The sequence below is a fragment of the Bufo gargarizans genome, chromosome 3 (genome assembly GCF_014858855.1).
Source record: "Bufo gargarizans isolate SCDJY-AF-19 chromosome 3, ASM1485885v1, whole genome shotgun sequence".
Taxonomy (NCBI): domain Eukaryota; kingdom Metazoa; phylum Chordata; class Amphibia; order Anura; family Bufonidae; genus Bufo; species Bufo gargarizans.
This window is the reverse complement of record NC_058082.1, coordinates 421877329-421903376: the sequence shown is the minus strand read 5'-3', so window position 1 is coordinate 421903376 and position 26048 is coordinate 421877329. Positions and strand designations below refer to the sequence as shown.

The window sequence follows — 26048 nt, the reverse complement described above, 5'->3', positions numbered from 1 at the left end:
AACATTTTGTCACATTAATAAAGATGTGTCATTCCCTACTTTTCCTCTTGGGCAGACATGTCCTGATATGTGTGTCACAAGATGGCCAGTTTTCCAAATAACATGATTTCACAATATTGTATCATGAGATCTGTCCTGTATATGTCTATTTATGGCCACCCAGTGGCTGTGCTGTGCATTGCAGCCTGTCAGGAGTTTTACTAGCATGTCATGATATTGTATTGAATTTGTTTCATGAGAAATGGGACTTCTTAGCCAAATCAGAGCCAGAACTGTACTCACACCTTTTTTGGCAATTGATGCACTACTGCCTCTCAATACATAGAAATAATTGGCTACTGGCTATTAATTCTCATTTCTTTGCAAGATTCAGGTCATTTGAAACAGTCTTGTGATGTGATTATATCGGATTGTTTATCATTTGTAACTAAAATCGTGCCATCTATTGCCAGAATAAATCAAGCTTGCACACTTGAGGGACTGGCTATCCATTTGCTCATGCATTTTCCCTCTCTCTAGGCATTTCTCTTGTCTGAAGCATTCTTCAATCACAGCCTGTATCATTCCCTAAGGGCTGCGAGGAGGGAGGAATAAAAGCACACACTTCACAAGGTTGGATGCATGTGAGAAATGAGGGGACTGGCAGGAAGCATGCTGAGAGGGAGAGCAGGCATGTTTGCCTTGAGAGGACGGGATCACAAAATTGGGAGTGACATGCTCTGAGGAAGCCACTGGATTTGGACTTTTTCTCAGGATCAAACTTGGCGACAGCACCCAGAAAACTGATCATACCGGAGAACGCAGTGAGTACAGTCGTTTCTCTATTAACCCATACTGGTGCCAGTTCTTAACATTTGCATTTACGATGCTGAAGGCTACCCAATCTAGCGAGGGCATCAGTGGAATCATGTTTAACGTTCTAGCCTGCTGGCTCTGTCACCTTCGGTGTCATAGATGCAAACCCGTAATGGTGCCTTCTAACCATTTAATTAGGAGACAATTTAATTTCAGCTTTCAGACAATGGTATGCAACCAGCCAAATGATCTTATGAGCTGCCCTTCAGACTCAAGGCTATATTACAGCTCTCCGATATCTGGGGTGAAACATCACCGGATTTCTCAGAGCAATGATTCGTAATATAGAGATGACATAATCTAATTAAAAAGATGAGATGGAAGTCTATATAATTGCATAAATGGAATGGCATAGTTATAAGAGACCTATAAACCGGTGAGTTTTAATGCAGCATAATGACTATTTTCCCTGGAAAAAAAACCTATAATTTTTCCACACATTTCATTTGCAATTGTGCATAAAAAGGTTTCCCATAATAGGTGGTTAGGGAGAAAGCACTAATGAAATCTAGACAGCAGGCTATCCTGAATAAAGACCTAGGATTAAGCATGGTTTGATGTTTTAGTCAACAGGATGAAAGCAGATTAGAGGAGCCCAAGCTGTTCTTGGCATCACTATCCCCATGTGAGTGAATGCCATTTACACCTACACTTTGTTGTGGCGGCTGTGACATGTTCCTGAACCCTTCCAGTATTTTACGAGGATGTCACTTTCAAAAAGATTCACAGTGGAAGTTTCTAGTTCTGGCTATAGACATGGAGTGAAAAACGTCATACCCGAGGATGCTATAAGTGCAAGACAGATAACTTGAGATATGTAATCCGATATTTCTTTTTATGTTTCTGTGAGTTTTGCAGATGAGATAAGCTCTGGATCTCCCTGATTCAGTAATAGCTGTGCTTGTGCACCCTTTCAGTTTAACCCTATGCACTCAGCTATTTGTCAGACTTCCACTCACAGAGTGCTATTGATTTTCATTTTTTTCTCTACATTGGACTGTAGACATAATCCATGTGCGGAAATGGAAAGTGATTGTTTCTAAAAGGAGGGATTAATATGAAGATCATACTAGGAGGAATAGCATTTTTTATTTTGCATAAGCAGATGCTAATATTCAGTGCATTTAGAGAGTCTTCAGACCCTGTCACTTTTTCACATTTTGCTGTGTTGCGGCCTTTTGCAAAAAAAAAAAAAAGTTTAAGTTTTTCTCCATCAATTTATACTCAATACCCCATAATGACAAAGTAGAAACAGAATGTTACAAATCTTTGCTAATTTATTGAAAGGAAAAACTAAAATCTTGTGTTGACACAAGTATTCAGACCTTTACTTAGGACTTAGTTGAAGCACCTTTGGCAGCCATTACAGCCTCCAGTCTTCTTGGTTATGATGCCACAAGGTTTGTACACCTGGATTTGGGAATTTTCTACCATCCTTCTCTACAGATCCTCTCAAGCTTTGTCAGGTTGGATGGGGACTGTCGGTGGGCAGGCATTTTCATGTCTCTCCAGAGCTGTCAAGATGGGTTCAAGTCAGGTCTCTGGCTGGGCCACTCAAGGACATTTACAGAGTTGTCCCTAAGCCACTCCTGTGTTGTCTTGGCTGTGTGCCTACAGTCATTGTCTTGGTGGAAGATGAACCTTTGGCCCAGTATGAGGTCCAGAGCACTCTGTATCTGGTTTTCATTAAGAATATCTCTGTAGTTTGCTCCATTCAGCTTTCCATCAACTCTGAACAGTCTCCTTTTCCTAGTCGCTGAAAAACACCCCCACATCATGATGCTGCCACCACCACGCTTCACTATAGAGATGGTATTGGGCAGTCCCCGGTTTTGTCAGCTGTAAGAGCTTATACACACAGGGGTGTGTCTTTCCAAATAATTTTCAATTAACTGAATTTGCCACAAGTGGACTCCAATCAAGGTGTAGAAACATCTCAAGGAGGATCAAAAGTAATGGGAGGCTGAATATTTATATCCATGCAGAATTCTAGTTTTTCCTTTTTAATAAATTTGCTAATATTTCTAAAACTCCGTTTTCATTTTCTCATTATGGGGTATTGAGCGGAGATTGATGAGGGAAAATTTGATAATTTTTTTAGAACTAAGCTTCAAAATAACATGTGAAAAAAGTGAAATTATCTGAACACTTTCCAAATGGACTGTAAATGAAGTCGTAGAGATGAAGTATGTCTATGTGAATGGCTCTTACCATGTACTAATGTCAGTCTAGTAATGACCAGATCCTGTTATAAACTTGCTTTTAAAATTTGCGTCTGCATTCCTTCTTTCTGTTAAGTACCTCCTAGCAGTAATAAATAGAATTCTACACTTGTTATATCACTTAATGCTGTGGCTGTATTATCATAATTACATATTAGCCACCACTTTATTCATCAGAATGCATAATGAATAATTACAGTACTTTTCCTTGAAAGAGTGACCTCATCTCTGATAATTTGCCCTCAGAATGCATTGTGAAACTTATAATCATTTATTTCAGTCTAAGGCTGGGGTTACACTCATTTTTGGCCATGACAAAAGATTGCAGTGTAGCACAGCCTGCTTTGCAGCAAATGTAGGTGAATGAGTTTGCATTGCGACCCTCCAGTTCCTACAACCCAACATTTGCCAGAAATCCAGCAGGGTTGGATTTCTGGCAATTGTCGGATCACAGTTGTCCCAGCTTGCAACGTGAACCTGTTCACTTTCAATATTTGTAATCCGGGTAGTACTGCAATCTTTGGCCGCACAACATGCATAATGTAAATGTTTCATGTTTTCTGCTCTACTGCAGAAAAGTATGTATCACTTAACCACAGGGTAGGTGATAAATATCTAATCACCAGGCATCTGACCACTGATCGCTGCCGATTGGCCGCTTTCTTGGAGTTCAGGTAGTAATAATCTTTGTTTGTGCCACATACATGATTCTTCTTTTTTTTTTTTTACTATACTCTCCACTTTGCCTAATGATTATCTACTGCATATAAAATGTATATTTTGGCCCCTTAAATGCAATATTGGGTCAGTTACATTTATAGGACACTTTGATCTTTATTAGAGATGAGCGAATTGAAGTTGACGAAATGGAATTTGATCCGAATTTCAGGAAAAATTAAATTTGCACTGAATCTGAATTTCCTCATGCTTCGTGGTAACGAATCAAATTTTTTCCTAAAATGGTTGCTGCACGTGTGAGGACATGGAGAAATGATCTCTGGGAACACGGGATCACCCTTAATGCCATGCATGCAGGCAATCATCAGCCAGTCAGCCCTGTGATGTCACAGCCCTATAAATAGCCTCAGCCATCTTGGATTCTGCCATTTTCCAGTGTACTTAGTGCAGGGAAAGACGTCAGCAGGCGCTAGGGACAGTGCTAGGAAAGACTTTATTGTGCTAAAAAAAAACGATTTACAAGTTCAGGGAAAGATTATTAAAGGTGTAGGGAAATGATTGGGAGGAATCATTCCACAACATTTATGTAGTACAGAGTTCAGTAGGGGAGGTTACATTCTGGGTACTAGGAAACATATAAATCACATCCACACATTATCTTGTGTAGGATGTTTTTGTGGTGCATGTGGTCCGCTGCCGGCATCCTCTATTGTATGCATTTTTGCTGGGGATTGCCATTAGCAACGGATCACTTGCGGAGGAATTGCTCCCCCGATTATAAACACGCTACAGTGTTTGGGGTTAAGCATTTCCTCCCATTTAGACCACTTTATTCAGTGATTTTTCTGGCTACTAGGAACAATCCTATTACACCTTGCTGCACTGACTGGGGATCCAAATTATACAGCTATTATACAGCTCTGCAAATCCAGCATTTCTTGTTATTGGGGTGTTACAGCCATCAGCAGGGTTTATTACAAGGAAATAGTCGTTGTGTGGTGAAGTGCGAAAATTATAGCCCTTTTTGGCGTGTATTAGTGGCACAAAAAAATATGTATTTGCCGTTCAGCGGTGCAGTTATATGTTTTAAAGCCTTTTGTGGAGTGTATAAGTGGAAAAAAGAAAAATATATTTGCCGTTCAGCGGTGCAGTTATATGTTCTATAGCCCGTTCTGTCGTGTATTAGTGGCAAAAGAAAAATATATTTGCCTTTAGGCAGTGCAGTTATATGTTCTTAAGCCTTTTGTGGAGTGTATAAGTGAAAAAAATAAGGGCCTATTTGCTGTTCAGTGGTGAAGTTATATGTTCTAATGCCCTTTGTGTCGTGTATTGTGGCAAAAGAAAAATATATTTGCCGTTCAGCAGTGCAGTTATATGTTCTAAAGCTTTTTGTGGAATGTATATGTGGAAAAAAATAAAGGCCTATTTGCCATTCAGCGTTGCAGTTATATGTTTTAAAGCCCTTTTTGGCGTGTATTAATGGCAAACAAATATATATATATATATATATTTACTGTTCTGCGGATATGTTCTAAAGCCCTTTTTCGCGTGTATTAGCGGGAAAAAAGAAAAAGGGCTTATTAGCCGTTGTGTGTTGAAGTGAGAAAATTACAGCCCTTTTTGGTGTGTATTAGTGGCAAAAAAAAAAATATTTGCCGTTTAGTGGTGATGTTCCATTATACTACAGCTATTTACAGGGTGTATTAATAGGATAGATACGTACGTCCTATTAGGGTACTTTAACACTAGCGTTATACTTTTCAGGCATTGAGTTCCGTCCTGGGGGCTCAATACTGGAAAAGAACCGATCAGTTTTATCGTAATGCATTCTGAATGGAGAGCAATCCATTCAGGATGCATCAGGAAGTCTTCAGTTCAGTCTTTTTCACTTTTCAGGACGGAGATAATACCGCAGCATGCTGCGGTATTATCTTTGTCCAAATTTCTAGAACACTTGCCGAAATGCCGGATGCAGCATTTTTTCCCATTGACATGCATTAATGCAACACAGATCCGGCATTGCGGTCTGCCCATGCTCAGACCGCAAAAAATGTGAAAAAATAAATGCCGGATCCGTTTTCCGGATGAGATCGGAGAGACGGATCCGGCATTTAAATGCATTTGTCATACGGATCAGGATCCTAATCTGTCTGACAAATGCCACCAGTTTGCATGCGTTTTGACAGAATCCTCTGAGGTGAATTGTGATTGTTATATTAATTTTTTTGGGGTGTATTAATAAGAAAAATATGGGAAAATTCATGGCTGATTGTAGACTTTCTTCTGTATGAACCGAATTACGTCAATTATCCATTCATTGATCACATTTTTTGTGAAACAGACTTTTTTTTGGGAAAATTGATGGGTGATTGTAGATTTTCTTCTGTATGAACCGAATTACGTTGATTAGCCATTCATTGGTGAAATTTTTTTGTAATACAGTCTTTATGGGAAAAATTTATGGGTTATTGTAGACCTTCTTCTGTATGAACCGAATTACGTCGATTAGCCATTTAGTTGTAAAATTTGTTTGATACAGCCTTTTTTGGGAAAATTGGTCGGTAGCTATAACTATGTCAAGGACAATATATGTCCTTTACGGTCGACTGGGTAAATGTGGTTCCTGCCCAGCCACACCAGCAACTTGGCCAGGTAACTCCGCTTCCACCTCCATGTTCTCACGCCGTTAGTCCTGCAACAATGTCCGCCTCTACCTCTTCATCCTCCACCGTGTACTCAGCCTCCACTGCAGGGACAATTCACAAAGCTCCTCCAGCATACCACATGTGCAGGGCACGGCGGTGTCACGCTGTTCTTCACCTCGTTTGAGGTGAACGGAGTGTCCATCAAGAAAATTGAATCCTGGCTTTCTCCGCGACAACTCAAAATCGAAACCATGGTGACCGACAATGGGAAGAACATGGTGTCGGCGCTGCGTCAAGGAGGGCTGAGCCACGCGCACTGCATAGCACATGTGTTCAATCTGGTTGTCAAGCGATTCCTGAAGTCTTTCACCCATCTGCAAGATATCCTAAAAATGGCCAGAAACTGCATGCACATCCTCCAACATAGGCTGATATGCGACGTTTCCACCCGTTGGAATTCCACCCTCAATATATTGGATCGACTATACGAACAGAGAAAGGTCATAATCGATTTCTTGATGATCCAAGTGGACAGGAGCACTCCCCTGTGTAACTTCGATGTCAGCCAGTGGAAGCTCATGCATGACAGCTGCCGTTTGCTCAGGCCCTTTGAGAAGGCCAAGTTATTTGTCAGTTGCCAAGACTACGGGATGAACAACATCATTCCACTGCTTCATGTCCTGGAACAGATGCTGGTAAATCTGGCTGGTCAGGGGACTGGAGACGTGGCGCCTAGATCTCACGGCCACATGAGCCCTGTGGGGGCTGAACTGGAGGAGAAGGAGGAGAAAGAGGAGGACATTGGAGCCCAAGCAATGTGTAGCAAAATGGGCGGTTTTTCTACACAGGTGACAGGAGAGAAGGAACAGCCAGAGGAAGACGAGACAGAGAACCCAGACACACCGTGGCAGTATGCAGTGGAGATGGAGGCATGGAGTCCCTCCGAGTCACTTGCACAAATGGCCAGATGCATTCTCACTTGCTTGCATAGTGACAAGCGAATTGTCACCATTCAGCAGAGGGATGACTTCTGGCTCTCCACCTTGTTGGACCCTCGCTACCGGTCCAAAATCGGGGCCTTTTTTGCACGTGCTGAGAGAAAAAAACTAATTGAACTACTATAGAGACATCCTATGTAGCCATTTGGCCTCTACCTATCTGTGCCATCGTCCAACCTCTCGCAGGTCTGACCGCGGGGCCCTCTGCACTCACGTTCCTCTGCCATGGCTGCTGTGGCAGGGTGGGGGGTAGGAGAAGTTCTTGAGTCTACAGTCTCTGATGAGCAGCTTTCTTCACCCGCCTCGTGAAGAAAGTACTCACAAGCAGCAGCAGATAGACCTGAAGCAGGACCTGAACCAGCAGGTGGTGGCATACTTAGACAGCACCATGCCACCCCACATTGAAGATCCGCTGGACTACTGGGTGGCCAAACTGGATTTGTGACAGCTAGCAGAGTTTGCTCTGGAAAAGCTGTCCTGCCCCAAAATGTGGAGAGACTGACCTTTGGCAAGATGAATCAGGTGTGAATCAGCAAGGATTTTCACCCACCAATGCCTGATGCATCCAGCTAGATCATCCATGATGCCACACCAACACTTTGACAAAAGAGACCGGTTTCTTCTGGTTACCTGCCTCAGCTACTATTCTGATGCTGCCACCTGCCTGATGCAACACATCTGATGCTAAGTGCTCCTTCTTTCACCCACCATCTTCAGCTTGTACTCGTATTGCCACCCACCTCCCCACTCTGTCACCGGGTCACTCTGTTGTCTCCTGATGCTGCTGTCACCTCCACACTATGTCACCTTAGCACTCTGTGGTCTTCTGATGCTGCTGTCACCTCCACACTATGTCACTTTGCCACTCTGTGGTCTCCTGATGCTGCTGCCACCTCCCCACTCTGTCAACAGGTCACTCTGTGGTCTCCTGATGCTGCTGCCTTCTCCCCACTCTGTCACCGGGTCAATCTGTGGTCTCCTGATGCTGCTGTCACCTCCACACTATATCACCTTGCCACTCTGTGGTCTCCTGATGATGCTGCTTCCCCCTCCACGCTGTCATTGTGCCACTCTGTAGCCTCCTGATGCTGCCGCCACCTCCACACTGTCATTGTGCCACTCTGTGGCCTTTTCCTGATGCTGCTGCCACCTCCAGACTTTGTCATTGAGCCACTCTGTGGTCTTCTCATGCTGCATCTACCTCACCACTATGTCATAGGGCCACTCTGTGGACTTATCATGCTGTTCCCACCCTCCCCACTTCATGACCGGGCCACTATTTTGTCTTTCGGCCTGGCTGACATCATCATTTATTTGACCCTTCTTCTGATCTGTCAGAAGGAAGGAAAAAGGAGACGCACAACCGATCCTGTCTGTGTAGCATATGTAAGGCCTGTATGGTCCCATCAGAATTGGCTTATGATTTAGTAGCCAAATGCAGGAGTGGGTACAAAACACAGAAGACATGCAGCTGAAGGCATCTGTGTTGGTCCCATGTTCATATATGCCCACATTGGTGAGAAAAATGAAGTTTTATTGCATGCAAATGAGCCTTTAAGAGCAGTGGGGGTGTTGCCATTACACCTAGAGGCTCCACTTTCTCTGCATGCTCTCTCCACTTTGATTGACAGGACCATGCAGTGAAAAAGTCATCACACCTGTCCCTGCCAATCAAATTGGAGAGGGTGCAGTAGTTGCAGAGAGCAGAGCCTCTAGCTGTAACAGCAACCCCCCTGTTGCTCCTAGAGGCTAATTTGCATATATTAAAACATCATTTTTCTCAGCAATGCGAGCACATATGGACATGGGACCAACACAGATGCCTTCATCTGCCAAGTGCACATGTAACAGGTCAGCCAGTTTCATAGGTACAAATCTGCTGACAGATGCACTTTACGAGCTTCTCCTCCTCCTAGCACTAGAAACCCATTGCTTGGGCATGTGCAGTACATAGGTGGTGGTGGTAAACGTCCCTGGGATCCCTTTGAGGTGTTATAAATGTTTTTTGTCGTGATGCCAGTTGCATTTCAGCAACGAGGGACGGAGTCCCCCTAAGTAGATGGTATTGGTGGTACCCAGCTGTAGGAATGCCAGAGTGGTATAAGGGTTGCCTATGGTGTCCCTTCAGGTGTGGCTGTGCACGTGTCACAGTTATCCTACCTGGATATCCTGGAACCCCAGTCGTTGTGGTCCGCTGCAGAAAATGGAATAGTTGATGAAGGGTATGGAGAAAGAAATGGATTCCAGGCTTGTACTGAAGTTGATTACAGCTTTACTTGAATAAACTTGCATCAGGGAACAATCTTCCAACTTTATCTTGTTTACCAGCAGGCTTTAGCTTAACTTCTGGCAGGCAAACTTTTCCTCTCGGCTATACTTAGCTTGCTGTAGTCTGACTCTGTCATTATCTGGATCTCTATCTTTCTCTTTCTCTTTTATCCAGGGAACTTTTCATCCTGGCTTCTACAGCTCTTTACTCTTTTCTCTTGTTCCAGCAAAGCAGATTGTGCTCTGCTGGCTTTGGCAGGGCCCATCAAGCAGGGACGAGGGCCTGCTGCACACCCTTCCCTTAGCAGGGGGTAGACTCAACTAACTCCAGCTAACTGAACTCCTCCCTTTCTAGAGAGGGCTAGAATGGACAGAAAGGTTTCATTCTAGGCAAACTAGCTCTGCCAATGTTGCCGCCATCTGCTGGTGAACCAGGCACATTACATGTTAACATAACAGTTTGAGACATAAGGAATGCACAATAGGGAGGACCTGGACAAAATACATACGATGACACAGAATCAACCAAAGAAGATAGTGGGGGTGTAAAAGGTGGTAATGCCACTCTGGGGCGTTACACATGCGTGTTAAAATCCAACATACCAAACATTATGTCCCCCAAAAGCATGCCAAGCGGACAGTGGGGCTGCCCTCATACATATTAGGCTGACACCCTTACAAAATTATCTAATGCGTATGGTCTGTGTAAGCTATCCACATATTATATGGCTCCTCACCACCATCAAATTAATTACCTGCCGACCTTTAACTATCCTTGCTATATTATTATATGCAGGTACCAATAGGTAGGCTAGGACCTGTGTCTGGATATATCCCAGGTAATCCATTTATCTTACTTTTAGCCGTATGTGGAAGAGCTTTAAACAAAAAAAATCCACAAATTAATGTGATCACTAGAGTTGAGTGAATTTTTATATTTTGAAATTCTTTCACACTTCGTTTGTTGGTTAAAGGTGAATTATGTTATGGATTCTGTTATCACAGACCATAACGCAATTCTATGACGGAATGCATAACGAAATGCCTCTAAAGGCATTCCGTTATGCATTACGTCATAGAATTGCGTTATGGTCGGTGGTAACGGAATACATAACGCAGTTCACCTTTAACCTACAAAAGAAGTGTGAACGAATTTCATAAGTGGAAATTTGCTCATCTCTAGTGATCACCATTAAGGTTTTCAGCAGGCTAGGCATAAATGACAATTTGGCAAATTACATCCAGAGACATTAGCTTAATCTGAGGATATATGATAACCTTGGACTACATCTGCTAAACACCAGCAATGCTGTAATGCATTTTTCACAAAAGTTAGCTCTCTTCATACATTATTTTTTAATTACGTTAGTCATATACACCACGAGAGCTTCTGCAGCATACACGGTACAGTAAGAAGGCAGGTAAACTGTATATACTGAGACAGTTTTGAAGATGGTTAACACAGATACTGAATATGTGAAGTAAAGTCTTTACAGTTACCATGTGCAGTTTCCCAAAACTATGTATAGGATGTAGTCGGTTAAGTCTCTTCCTTATAATCTGCTCAATGTTTCCTAGCTCAAACTGTAGGGTGCAACATGTTCCTCCAACTCTTACTATATTGGTATCTCCTTAATATAGCACAGTCTCTAAACAGGTGACTTTTAGTGTGATGGGAAACTTGAAGCTTATTAGATACCACCACATGCAAGAAACTCTGTAGCTAAGGTATAGGCAGACAAAGTGCTGTGCACTCCCACTATTTCCCTGAAGGGCTGGCACATATGCTGGCACTTTGCACAGCTCTGTTTCTTAACAGTTTACACATCCACAGCTCACAGACTCACTAATTTCCTCCTAGAGAGGAAGGGGGTAATGCCAGCCCTGTGTAGCTAGGGACCCACTGCCCTCTACATATACAGGCTATGAGACATACAGTTCATAAAATGCAATCACATTAACACTTGCAGTGGTGACACTGTAGATAGCCCCACCTAGGTCAAAACTGTGCAAAAGGTTTAGGTAAGGGCTGTCAACCACGTTGAGCACAACCCGACTTCTAGTCCTTAGAAAGAAATTCTGTTCAAATAAATTTTCCTACCAACTGTGAGAGAAGCCATCAAACATGTGCACCTTTTCTAGAGACTGTACCAATATACTTATTGTGACAGTAAAGAGTGTTGTACCTCTACATGAGAGAATTAGGGCCACATTTATAATTTGAATACACCCTTTTGTAGTGTGAAAAAGTCGCAAGCTGCAACTTTTTCAACAGCACTTGTGCAAAAGTTTTTGCACAAGTGCTGTTTTTCCACCGGCCTAACCACTTTCCCAAAAGGGGGGCATGGCAAAGTCAGGGCTGGTAACCCCTCTACATTTATCATCTTCTACATCAGTTTTCTGGTATACAAGCATGCTTAAATATACACCAGCCCGGGGCTAGTGTAGATTTCAGTTCAGGCGCATGGACTGCCGGATGCAATTTATGACGAGGCATATGCTGGTGTACTCTTCTGGTCTATAAAAAATCTGCCCCTTTAATGGGTATTTCCATCTTGGACATTGGGGGCATATCCTAATGATATGCCCCCAATGTCTGATAGCCCCATAAGTGCCATAGATGTGAATGGAGAGGTGGCCATGCTTGCGCAGTGCACTTCCTATTAATTTCTGTGGGACTTCCGGAAATAGCCGAGCACTCCTACAGAAATGAATGGAGGGTGGCACTTAGTGGGCTCCGTTCTAAGCACAGGTGCAGGTCTCAGAGGTGGGACCCGCATCTATCAGACATTGGGGGCATATCCTTGCGATATGCCCCCAATGTTCAAGATTTGAATAACTCTTTAATGTTTCCTACTTACACCAAAAAATGTCTGCGATGTGGCAGTGGGCTATAGTATGCATTTTGTATACCGTTAGCAAATGAAGAGTGCACATCAAGGAGATGAACTGTATAGACTACAATCTTGTACAAATTACTTTGTAGGTATTAGCTAAAGGCAGCCTGGCATTATTGGTTCCTGTTTTCTAGGTCATGTTATTTACATGAATCTAGGTCCTTCCTGGCATAAAAATACTACATCTGTGATTTAGATCTAGGGACCACATCACCGACGGATACACGTGACTAATGCATAGCAGTCCCCCCAGGCGCTTTAAGCCATCGTGAAGTGACCTGGATTTGTCTCCTTTACAATGTCTGTTCCTTGCTCTCTACCCACTTAAACCCACTTCACTGCTGGAAACAGTTGGTCGTTTTTATAATCTACACATTGTAAATTACTTTGCATTACAGAAGCAGAGTCCATTTCAAAACTATTGAATGTGTCACTATAATACCTATCATTATCTCCCTAGGTAAAATGATGCCTAGTCTTAATATTTTTATTTATTTGCTATAAGGCCCAAATTCTGTTCTCTCATGCTGTCCTTATTGCACCACGTGGTGAGTTCATGTGGGCGTTAGTTGCTTGGTAACCAGAACTCATCAAGCTGAGTGCTAACGACGGAGTAGAAAGGTGCAGTACTCACGATGCTGCGATTAACCCCTTGTCATCCCTCATTTATTGGAAATTCACTACTCTGTATGAATGAGGGTGTAATTGGAATCCATTCAGCATTTTTGCTTAGGGCAAGCTTTAAAGGGGTTATCCAACACCTATAATGCCCCTAAAAATGCCCGGGCACCTCATACAGGTTACCCCACTCCCCGACACCCTTGTCGCTCCTGATGCCCGCATGACCGCTGCTGCATCTCCCCATCAAAACATCCAGCAACGGAGGGGGGGGGGGGCTGCTATTGGCTACCCCGCCCCCCTTCCCCATCGCGCAGATTAAAACATCAGCGGTGGCCGCGCGGGAAGCAGAAAAGTATAACCTGTATGAGGTGCCCAGGCATTTTGGGGGGCATTATAGGTGTTGGATAACCCCTTTAAGCCACAGGACCCCAAAATTAGACAACAAAACATTTTAATGATAAAATTGGTATCACGACAGACAAGTTCATTGTGAAAGATTTATATATTAAAGGGGCATTCCCATTTGGGATATCATTAGGATATGCCACCAATGTCAGAGAGGTTTGACTCTCTCACCTCTGGGAACCACTCTTATCTCCAGAACAGGGTACAGGGAGAGCAGTCGCGCATGAGTGACCAGCCTCCATTCTCTGCAATGGGAGCTCCAAAGGTTATTTCCTGCAGTCCCATAGAGATGTGGCTTGCTCTCTAATCACCGCTATGAGACTTCCAAAAACAGCTCAGCGTGCTTGCTCGGCTGTTTTTGAATCTCTGATAGCAGGGAATAAAGAGCACACCGCACAAGCATGGTTTGCTCTCCTTCACTGTGGAAGCCCCGATTTGGAGATAAGAGCAGGTCCCAGAGGTGGGACCTGCACCTATCTGAGACTGATGGCATATCATAGTGATATGCCATCAATGTCCCAGATGGGAATACCCATAACTGTGATGATTACGTATTTTTCAAGTGAAATCACACCCTGTCCATCATCTTCTGTATTATAGAGAACATCACAGTGGCAGAGGTATAAGAAGTATAAACTTTGGAATTATTGTTACAATCACACTGAATTATGGAGATTGTAGTCTAGCAGTGCTAAAGTGTTAGCATAAAAATCGTAGATCTCTATTGGATTTACTCTACAGTAGTATTGTGAAATGTTAGACTGGAGTACTGAGAGTCACTGTTCTCTCATGTTCCCTCTAAGTGGGGTGTTCACACAGAGGCAACAGTTTGCAGATGCAATGAAACTATAACCTATAAGAGTAACAGTTGAACATTTATTATGACATTTTTAGACCAAGGTAAATGAATGCAATCATTTAAAAAATTCCCCCAAAGGTGTCCATAGCCTTTGAGTTAACCTTTCAACTCCAGGTATATAATGTACATGATCAGCAGGACCACCACCCATCATAACCGTATTAACAGATCGGTGGTGTGCATGGGTGACCACTGCTCCATTTACACCCATGGGACTAACAAAGACAGCTATCTCTGTATTTGGCAGTGCAATAGAAGTGAATGGAGCCATGAACTTGCGCACTACCACCCCAGTCACACGCAAGACTTTGGCTTCTTCTTGTGATCGGTGAGGGTCTCCGCAGTTAGACCCCTCAGTAATTACACATTTATCACCTCTCCTGTGGATGTTGTTCAAGGTCAACTTCTTCTATATTAGTCCTCTGGCTTTAATTACACATGAGGTTCTTTCACATTCACTTTTTGTTGCTTTTTAATAGAAAACCTGTCACATTGATAAAGTATATGTACAATTCCTCATAAATATTTTTCCATTATCTTTACCCATACAATTTCTTTATTCTAGCTTTTACTGAGTGGCTTCCTGCAGCCTACAAACATATTAGTTATACTTACTTTATAGAGTGAACCAGCCTGCTAAGCTTTTCCTCTACGATGTGATGAATGAGATGTCTCTCCCTCTTAGTATGATACCAGTCACACTTAATTAACCACAAGAGTAATATCAACTCTAATTTATAAACATTGTAAAAGGTAAGTAAAATCATACAGTTCTATGTTGACACTATATATGTAAGGAATGGATTATGGGCACTGTCATTAGATGTCATTAGGCTCAGACTGGCCCACAGGGGTACAGGTGAATCCCCCAGTGGGACCTTGAGCAAGGTGGGAAACTATTCCCCCACCCCTTTTACAAATGGCACATGGCTTAGTAGATACATACAGATAGGCTGCAGACAGCATCTCAACCAGCCTATGTTCATATCTATATTATTTAGATGCATCACATAGCTGAGATGACTTCTAGGTATAGAGGCAGAGTAGCCACTATTCTCATTTCCTAGGGACTAGTCTTCTTGAAGGGACCCCCCCATAATCAATTACCTTGTAGTATCTTGCTGCTGTCTTCTGCTCTATGAGCAGGTAATATTTGCATGTATCTGTGTAATAGGACCCTAGAATTAATTATACTGGTGGGTCTAGGCTAGAGATGAGTTAATTGAAGCTGACAAAGTGGAATTCGTTTAGTATTTCAGGAACAATTCGATTCGCAACAAATGCGAATTTCCTCATGCTTCGTGGTAACGAATCACATTTTTCCGAAAATAGCGGCTACACGTGTGAGGACTGAGGACATGGGGCAAGAATCTCTGGGAAGACGGGATCACCTTGATTGACATGCCTGCATGCAGCCAATCAGTAGCCAGCCAGCCCTGTGATGTCACAGCTCTATAAATACGGCAGCCATTTTAGAGTCTGCCATTTCCCAGTGTTTTGAGTGCAGGGACAGACGTGTGAAGGCGCTAGGGACAGCAATTGAAAAAACCTGATTGTGGGAAAAAAAAGATAGAAAAAACGATTTATAAGTGCAGGGAAAGGATAGGGAGGAATCATTTCACAGCATCTTAGTGCAGGGAGAGACGTCAGGAGGCTCTAGGGATATTGATAGGAAAGTGATTTACAAGTGCAGGGAAAGATTATTTGGGTATCCAAATATCCATTAGACAGCTCTGTCATTCCAGCTTATTGTTATTGGGCTGCAAGTGTTATGTTGAAAAGCCTTTAGTGGCTTATATCATAGTATCTTTAGTATCTTATATCAGTACTACAAGATAAATATATACGCATTTCACTTCCGCAGTTTTTTCTGGTCAAAGGGTATAGTGGCCTATTTCAGTCCAACAAGAAAAATATACAGTACAGACCAAAAGTTTGGACACACCTTCTCATTCAAAGAGTTTTCTTTATTTTCATGACTATGAAAATTGTAGATTCACACTGAAGGCATCAAAACTATGAATTAACACATGTGGAATTATATACATAACAAAAAAATGTGAAACAACTGAAAATATGTCATATTCTAGGTTCTTCAAAGTAGCCACCTTTTGCTTTGATTAGTGCTTTGCACACTCTTGGCATTCTCTTGAAGAGCTTCAAGAGGTAGTCACCTGAAATGGTCTTCCAACAGTCTTGAAGGAGTTCCCAGAGATGCTTAGCACTTGTTGGCCCTTTTGCCTTCACTCTGCGGTCCAGCTCACCCCAAACCATCTCGATTGGGTTCAGGTCCGGTGACTGTGGAGGCCAGGTCATTTGGCGCAGCACCCCATTACTCTCCTTCTTGTTCAAATAGCCCTTACACAGCCTGGAGGTGTGTTTGGGGTCATTGTCCTGTTGAAAAATAAATGATGGTCCAACTAAACACAAACCGGATTGAATAGCATGCCGCTGCAAGATGCTGTGGTAGCCATGCTGGTTCAGTATGCCTTCAATTTTGAATAAATCCCCAACAGTATCACCAGCAAAGCACCCCCACACCATCACACCTCCTCCTCCATGCTTCACGGTGGGAACCAGGCATGTAGAGTCCATCCGTTCACCTTTTCTGTGTCGCACAAAGACATGGTGGTTGGAACTAAAGATCTCAAATTTGGACTCATCAGACCAAAGCACAGATTTCCACTGGTCTAATGTCCATTCCTTGTGTTCTTTAGCCCAAACAAGTCTCTTATGCTTGATGCCTGTCCTTAGCAGTGGTTTCCTAGCAGATATTCTACCATGAAGGCCTAATTCACACAGTCTCCTCTTAACAGTTGTTCTAGAGATGTGTCTGCTGCTAGAACTCTGTGTGGCATTGACCTGGTCTCTAATCTCAGCTGCTGTTAACCTGCGATTTCTGAGGCTGGTGACTCGGATGAACTTATCCTCCGCAGCAGAGGTGACTCTTGGTGTTTCTTTCCTGGGGCGGTCCGCATGTGAGCCAGTTTCTTTGTAGCGCTTGATGGTTTTTGTGACTGCACTTGGGGACACTTTCAAAGTTTTCCCAATTTTTTGGACTGACTGACCTTCATTTCTTAGTAATGATGGCCACTCGTTTTTCTTTACTTAGCTGCTTTTTTCTTGCCATAATACAAATTCTAACAGTCTATTCAGTCTATCCACCTGACTTCTCCACAAGGCAACTGATGGTCCCAACCCAATTTATAAGGCAAGAAATCCCACTTATTAAACCTGACAGGGCACACCTGTGAAGTGAAAACCATTTCAGGTGACTACCTCTTGAAGCTCAACAAGAGAATGCCAATAGTGTGCAAAGCAGTAATCAAAGCAAAAGGTGGCTACTTTGAAGAACCTAGAATATGACATATTTTCAGTTGTTTCACACTTTTCTGTTATGTATATAATTCCACATGTGTTAATTCATAGTTTTGATGCCTTCAGTGTGAATCTACAATTTTCATAGTAATGAAAATAAAGAAAACTCTTTGAATGAGAAGGTGTGTCCAAACTTTTGGTCTGTACTGTATTCTCAGTTCACTTCTGCAGTTACCATATTTTTCGCCCCATAAGAAGCATCCCCTGCATCTTCTGGGGCGAAAGTGCCCCTGCATCTTATGGGGCGAATGCTGGCACTGTACTCTGGCCCGCCACTCAGTTTGTACTGTATTATACCTAGTGTTAATTATAATATCTAAACTGCACTCCCCCTGCTCCCCATCTGTACCGTACTTACCGGTACACATGTCACACTCCATCTCCTGTAGTGAGCGCTAGCAGGCAGGCCGGGCTGCAGGCGGCCGTAACTTACTGAGGTCACTTGCCTGCTCTGCCTACTTTATGAATGAAGCAGATGGAGCAGGCACGTGACCTCAGTAAGTTACGGCGCCTGCAGCCTGGCCTGCCTGCTAGCACTTACTACAGGAGACGGAGTGTGACATGTGTACCGGTAAGTACTGTACAGGTGGGGAGCAGGGGGAGCACAGTTTAGATATTATGATTAACACTAGGTATAATACAGTACATACTGAGCGGTGGGCCAGAGTACGGTGCCTGCACTGCCCGCCGCTCTCCCCGCCTACTACAGCCCATTCTTAGGGATCTATGGATGTGATAATGATGGGGGGGGGGGGGCTGTAAATGGAATTATGATGGTGGGATCTGTGGGGGGATCTATGGATGGCATTATGATGGTGGGGGGGGTCTGTGGATGGCATTATGATGGGGGGGGATCTGTGGATGGGACTGTTATGGGGGGATCTGTGGATGACACATATAGCAGTGTCATCCACAGATCCACTACCCCATAACAGTGCCATCCACAGATCCCCCCACCATCATAATGCCATCCACAGATCCCCCTCACCATCATAATGCCATCCACAGATCCCCCCACCATCATAATGCCATCCACAGATCCCCCACACCATCATAATGCCATCCACAGATCCCCCCCACCATCATAATGCCATCCACAGATCCCCCCCACCATCATAATTCCATCCACAGATCCCCCCCACCATCATAATGCCATCCACAGATCCCCCCCACCATCATAATGCTATCCACAGCCCCCCCCATCATAATGCCACCCACAGCTCCCCCCCATAACAGTGCCATCCACAGATCCCCCACATAACAGTGCCATCCACAAATCCCCAACCCCATAACAGTGCATCATCCACAGATCCCCCATAATAGTGTCATGCACAGACCGCCATTAGTTCAAACCCACCAAAAGCACACCTTTTGGTTAAAAATGTTTTTTTCTTATTTTCCTCCTCACAAACCTAGTTGCGTCTTATAGGGCAAAAAATACGGTATTTCTGTTGAAAGCGTAAAGAGGAGTATTACAGAAAAGAAATATATATATATACGCACTGCACTGTTGCAGTTATTTCTGGTGAAAGTGTATAGGGGCGTATTTCAGTACTACAAGAAAAAAATATACGCACTTCACTTTTTAAGTTTTTCCTGGTGAAAGTGTATAGGGTCGTATTTCAGTACAACAAGAAAAATATATTCTCAGTGCATTTCTGCAGTTAAGGTTACTTTCACACTTGCGGCAGCGTGATCCGGCGGGCAGTTCCGTCGTCGGAACTGGCCGCCGGATCCGCCGATCTGCCGCTGACTGAAAGCATTTGTGAGACGGATCCGGATGCGGATCCGTCTCACAAATGCATTGCAAGGACGGATCCGTCTCTCCGCTTGTCATGTGGACCGACGGATCCGTCTTGTAAATTTTTTCTCATTTTTACCGATCTGCGCATGCGCATGTCGGAACGACGGATCCGGCATTCCGGTATTCTGAATGCCGGATCCGGCGCTAATACATTCCTATGGGAAAAAATGCCGGATCCGGCGTTCAGGCAAGTCTTCAGTTTTTTCCGCCGGAGAGAAAACCGTAGCATGCTGCGGTTTTCTCTTTTGCCTGATCAGTCAAAACGACTGAACTGAAGACATCCTGATGCAAACTGAACGGATTACTCTCCATTCAGAATGCATGGGGATAAAACTGATCAGTTCTTTTCCGGTATAGAGCCCCTGTGACGGAACTCTATGCCGGAAAAAAAAACCGCAAGTGTGAAAGTACCCTAATTCTGGTGAAAGCGTATAGTGTCCTATTTCAGTCCAACAAGAAAAATATATTCTCAGTTCACTTCTGCAGTTATTTCTGTTGAAAGTGTATAGGGGCGTATTACAGTAAAAAAACTAAAATATATATATACGCACTGCACTGTTGCAGTTATTTCTGGTGAAAGCGTATAGGAGTATATTTCAGTACTACAAGAAAAATATATATGCACTTCACACTTTAAAGGGAGTCTGTCACCTCCATATGGCCATATACAGTGCTTACGTGGATCTGTAGCACACCTATACAGGACTGTAATGGTACCTTTGTCTTTGTCTTTAGACTTGCACCAGCAGGAAAAACGAAGTTTAATTTATATGCAAATGAGCACTCGCAAGTGCCCAGGGGAGGAGTTCAGTGTGTAGGTGCCCAGGCTGCTCTGCCTTTTTTTCACTTTACTCCTCCCCAGCCTCTTCCTTTGCCCACCCTCCGAACCTATCGATGAGGCAAGAGACTTGGAGGGCGGGCAAAGGCAGAGGCTGGGGAGGAGTAAAGTGAAAAGAAGGCAGAGCAGCCTGGGCATCTACACACTGAACTCCTCCCCTGGGTACTTGTGAGTGCTCATTTGCATATGAATTAAACTTCATTTTTCCTGCTGGTGCAAGTCTAAAGACAAAGACAAAGGTACCATTATAGTCCTGTATAGGTGTGCTACAGAGCCATGTAAGCACTGTATATGGCCATATGGAGGTGACAGACTCCCTTTAAGTTTTTCCTGGTCAAAGCGTATAGGGTCCGTGGGGTTTCGCTCTGGTAGATAGGGTAAGCGGATGCAGTACAGAGGCAAAATACAAGTTCTTAACTCAAACTTCAGTGTTTATTCACACTTACGGCAGTTTCATAAAACAACGTGTCAATTTGCAGTCTTTGGTGTTAATTCACACACAAATGGAAAGTTCAATTTGCACAGAACAACATGTCACCTTGTTGGCAGTTCTGCCTCCAGTAGTCCACAGCAGTAGTGATGAGTGAGCACCAAAGTGTTTGGGTGTTCGGGTAGTCGGTCCGAAAACATAGCGATATTCGTGCACTTGGCCAGGCATCCGAGTATAATGGAAGTCAATCGGAGACAACCAGGCACCCCATTCTCGGATGAGGGGAGGGTGCCTGGTTCATAGGAAAGGGTCTGAAAGTGATGGAAACACCTCTGAAATCGATTAGGAACAGCAGGGGGACCATGTCTGGATGCATCTTGGACTTCAATGTCGCTGCTGGGAAACATGTACGGCACTTTTACAGACCGACAAAAAAATGCCCAAAACCCCGCCCCCACCCCCAAAAAAAGTTTTAGAGGAAAAATTGTTAGGAAACATTATTTCCTGAATATTCAATTGTATACAGTGTAAGTGCTGCCAAAAATTACAAGGAAGAAGCACTCCGATACAGCCTGTATATCACATAAAGGAGGGCCTCATTCACATGGTGCTACAATTGTTCAGGTACACTGCTACACTCCTAAAGCCTAAGCACTAAGTGAAAGGGCTGCCAAATATTACAAGGAATCGGCACTCCAATACACCCTTTCTTACACAGGAGGGCATCATACACACCCTTGAAAAATTATCCTTGATGGCCTGCTGGTGACCTTCCAAAACATTCAGAGAGAGGGCAGGTTGGTGAAGCTATAAAAAATTAGGGGCGAGTGTCTGCGGCTGAGCTGACCTTCTAAAACATTGTAGTGAGGGCCTACAGGTGAGCAGACCGTATAAAACATTAGAGGTGAGGACCTAAAGGTGAGCGGACCCTATAAAACATTGTTGTGAGGGCCTACAGGTGAGCAGACCGTATAAAACATTGGAGGTAAGGGCCTGAAGGTGAGCGGGCCCTATAAAACATTGTAGTGAGGGCCTACAGGTGAGCAGACCGTATAAAACATTGGAGGTAAGGGCCTGAAGGTGAAAGGACCCTATAAAACATTGTAGTGAGGGCCTACAGGTGAGCAGACCATATCAAACATTGGAGGTAAGGGCCTGAAGGTGAGCAGACCCTATAAAACATTGTAGTGAGGGCCTACAGGTGAGCAGACCGTATAAAACATTGGAGGTGAGGGTCTGAAGGTGAGCAGACCCTATAAAACGTAGTGAGGGCCTACAGGTGAGCAGACCGTATAAAACATTGGAGGTGAGGGCCTGAAGGTGAGTGGACCCTATAAAACATTGTAGAGAGGGCCTACAGGTGATCAGACCGTATAAAACATTGGAGGTGAGGGCCTGAAGGTAAGCAGACACTATAAAACATTGTAGCGAGGGCCTACAGGTGATCAGACCGTATAAAACATTGGAGGTGAGGGCCTGAAGGTAAGCAGACACTATAAAACATTGTAGCGAGGGCCTACAGGTGAGCAGACCGTATAAAACATTGGAGGTGAGGGCCTGAAGGTGAGCGGACCCTATAAAACATTGTAGTGAGGGCATATATACTGTATGGAAGAGGAGGATGAGAAAACAAGATTCAAGCATATACCCTTTTTTTTACGGTGAAAAAACATTGTAGTGAGGGCCTAGAGGTGAGCAGACTGTATGAAACATTAGAGGTGAGGGCCTAAAGGTGAGCGGACCCTATAAAACATTGGAGGTGAGGGCCTGAAGGTGAGTGGACCCTATAAAACATTGTAGAGAGGGCCTACAGGTGATCAGACCGTATAAAACATTGGAGGTGAGGGCCTGAAGGTAAGCAGACACTATAAAACATTGTAGCGAGGGCCTACAGGTGAGCAGACCGTATAAAACATTGGAGGTGAGGGCCTGAAGGTGAGCGGACCCTATAAAACATTGTAGTGAGGGCATATATACTGTATGGAAGAGGAGGATGAGAAAACAAGATTCAAGCATATACCCTTTTTTTTTACGGTGAAAAAACATTGTAGTGAGGGCCTAGAGGTGAGCAGACCGTATGAAACATTAGAGGTGAGGGCCTAAAGGTGAGCGGACCCTATAAAACATTGTAGTGAGGGCCTACAGGTGAGCAGACCATATAAAACATTGGAGGTAAGGGCCTGAAGGTGAGCAGACCCTATAAAACATTGTAGTGAGGGCCTACAGGTGAACAGACCGTATAAAACATTAGAGGTGAGGGCCTACAGGTGAGCAGACCGTATAAAACGTAGTGAGGGCCTACAGGTGAGCAGACCATTAAAAACATTAGAGGTGAGGGCCTACAGGTGAGCAGACCGTATAAAGCATTGGAGGTGAGAGCCTGAAGGTAAGTGGACCCTATAAAACATTGTAGAGAGGGCCTACAGGTGATCAGACCGTATAAAACATTGGAGGTAAGGGCCTGAAGGTGAAAGGACCCTATAAAACATTGTAGTGAGGGCCTACAGGTGAGCAGACCGTATAAAACATTGGAGGTGAGGGCCTGAAGGTGAGCGGACCCTATAAAACATTGTAGCGAGGGCATATATACTGTATGGAAGAGGAGGATGAGAAAACAAGATTCAAGCATATACCCTTTTTTTTACGGAGAAAAGGGTGTGTCTGAATCTTGTGGATTGAGTACATTATAAAGCATACATTTAAATTGCATTTTTGTTCCTCATTAGCTCAGCTTTCCTCTGGTGGAGTGGAAAAGTCAGGGGCTATCCAGGCCTTGTTCATTTTTATCTGAGTCAACCTGTCAGCATTGTCAGTGGACAAGCGGATACACTTATCTGTTATAATGCCACCAGCAGCACTAAATACACGCTCAGACAATACGCTGGCAGCAGGGCAGGCCAGCACCTCCAACGTGTTCCCGTTGTCTGCCTTCCTTGTTTGCCTATTGAAGTATGGACTCTGCCGCCAGCTTTGTCAGATGGAAATGTTCGGAGCAATTTCTCAACAAGGACTTTCTGGTATTGCACCATTTTATTTGCCCTCTCCACCACAGGAATGAGAGATGAGAAGTTCTCTTTGTAGCGGGGGTCGAGAAGGGTGAACACCCAGTAAACTGTGTTATCTAAAATGCGTATAACGCGAAGGTCGCGGGAAAGGCAGCCTAACATGAAGTCAGCCATGTGTGCCAGAGTACCAACAGACAAGATATCTATGTCGACGTCAGGATGACTCTCCATCTCCTCCTCCTCATCCCCTTATGCTCATCCACTTCGAATCGGTAATTAAAGTTCCGTCGGTAGTACCCTCTGTAGCAGACGCAACTGTGTCCAGCTCCTCCTCCTCATGGTCCAATTCGCGCTGAGAAGACGAAATGTGGGTGGTCTGGCTATCACCCACACTAAAGTCCTCCCCCATTTCCACGTCTGCCACATTCAGAGCGTCGTCCTTAATTGTGATCAGCGATCGTTTGAGTAGACACAGAAGTGGAATGCATACGCTGATTATAGCGTTATCACCACTAATCATCTGTGTGGATTCATCAAAGTTTCTTAAAACCTCACAGAGGTCTGCCATCAATGCCCACTCCTCGTGGAAGTTGACTCGAAAGGCGACGACCATGTTGCAGCTGGTATTCCAAAACTGCCCTCTGCTGCTCACAAAGCCTGGACAACATGTAGAAGGTAGAGTTCCAGCGTGTGCTCACGTCGCACAACAGTCGGTGAGCTGGAAGCCCCAAGTGCTGCTGCAGCGCTGACAGAGCGGATGAAGCTGTGGACGACTAGCGGAAATGGGCACCTACGCAGTGCGTCTTTACTAGTAGCTCTGTCAAATTTAGGTATGTTTTTAATAAACCGCTGAACCACTAAGTTTAATACGTGCGCTAGGCATGGCACGTGCATCAGGTTGCCAAGCTCCAAAGCCGCCACCAAGTTACGGTCATTGTCCGACACAACCATGCCTGTTTGTAGATTGAGTGGCGACAGCCACAGCTCGGTCTGGTCCCTTATACCCTGACACAGCTCTGCAGCGGTGTGCTGTTTGTCCCCTAGGCAGATCAGCTTCAGCACGGCCTGTTGACATTTCCCCACAGCAGTGCTACACTACTTCCAGCTACCGACTGATGGCTGACTGCTGGAGGTAGAAGTGGTGGAGGTAGCGACGGAAGAGGAGGAGGAGAAGTGGGGGTTGGAGCCAGTAACATAGCTGCTGGCAGAGACCCTGATGGACGTAGGGCCCGCAATCCTAGGCATGGGTAGCACCTGTGCCATCCCAGGGTACGACTCACTCCCAGCCTCCACAACATTCACCCAGTGTGCCATCAGGGAAATGAAGCGTCCCTGGCCACCAGCACTTGTCCATGTGTCCGTGGTCAAGTGGACCTTCCCAGCAACTGCATTGGTCAGGGCACAGGTGGTGTTCTGGGACACATGTTGGTGTAAGGCGGGCACGGCACACCGTGAAAAATAGTGGCGGCTGGGGACTGCGTACCAAGGGATGGCCGCTGACATCAGGCTGTGGAAGGCCCCAGTCTCCACAAGCCTATATGGCAACATTTGAAGGGCCAGTAATTTTGAAAGTTGTGCATTTAGTGCTATGGACAGTGGGTGGGTGGCTGGGTATTTCTGCTTGCGTTCAAATGCCTGGGGTAAGGACAATTGGATGCTGCGCTGGGACAGGGAAGTGGATGTAGTTGCTGAAGGTGCAGGGGTGTATCAGGGGGGCTTCAAATGGGACAAAAAAACTGTCCAGCAAAAACTGCCTTCCAAAAACCATATGGCGTTCCTTTCCTTCTGCGCCCTGCCATGTGGCCATACAGCAGTTTACAACCACATATGGGGCATTTTTGTAAACTACAGAATCAGGGCAATAAATATAGAGTTTTGTTTGGCTGTTTACCCTTGCGTTGTTACGGGAAAAAAGATGTAAAATTGAAAATGTGCCCAAAAAAAATAAATTCGGTTTTGGCACCGTTTTTATTCTTTACAACGTTCATCTGACAGGTTATATCATGTGCTAATTTTTAAAGAGCAGGTTCTTACGGACTCGGCGATACCTAATATATATATCTTTTTTTATTTTTTAGGTTTTACACAATAATATCATTTTTGAAACAAAAAAAAATCATGTTTTAGTGTCTCCATAGTCTGAGA

At 44.2% G+C, this 26048-nt stretch overlaps 1 protein-coding gene across 1 annotated transcript in view; it reads left to right on the top strand.

Annotated features, from left to right (window-relative positions):
• Positions 1 to 680: 680 nt before the first annotated feature.
• The window catches only part of KLHDC8A (kelch domain containing 8A), a 70490-nt gene continuing 45122 nt past the window's right edge, over positions 681 to 26048 (top strand). The window contains exon 1 of the mRNA XM_044288426.1: positions 681 to 803. The gene's annotated coding sequence lies outside the window, so the exon portion shown is untranslated. The remainder of the gene's footprint in view (positions 804 to 26048) is intronic.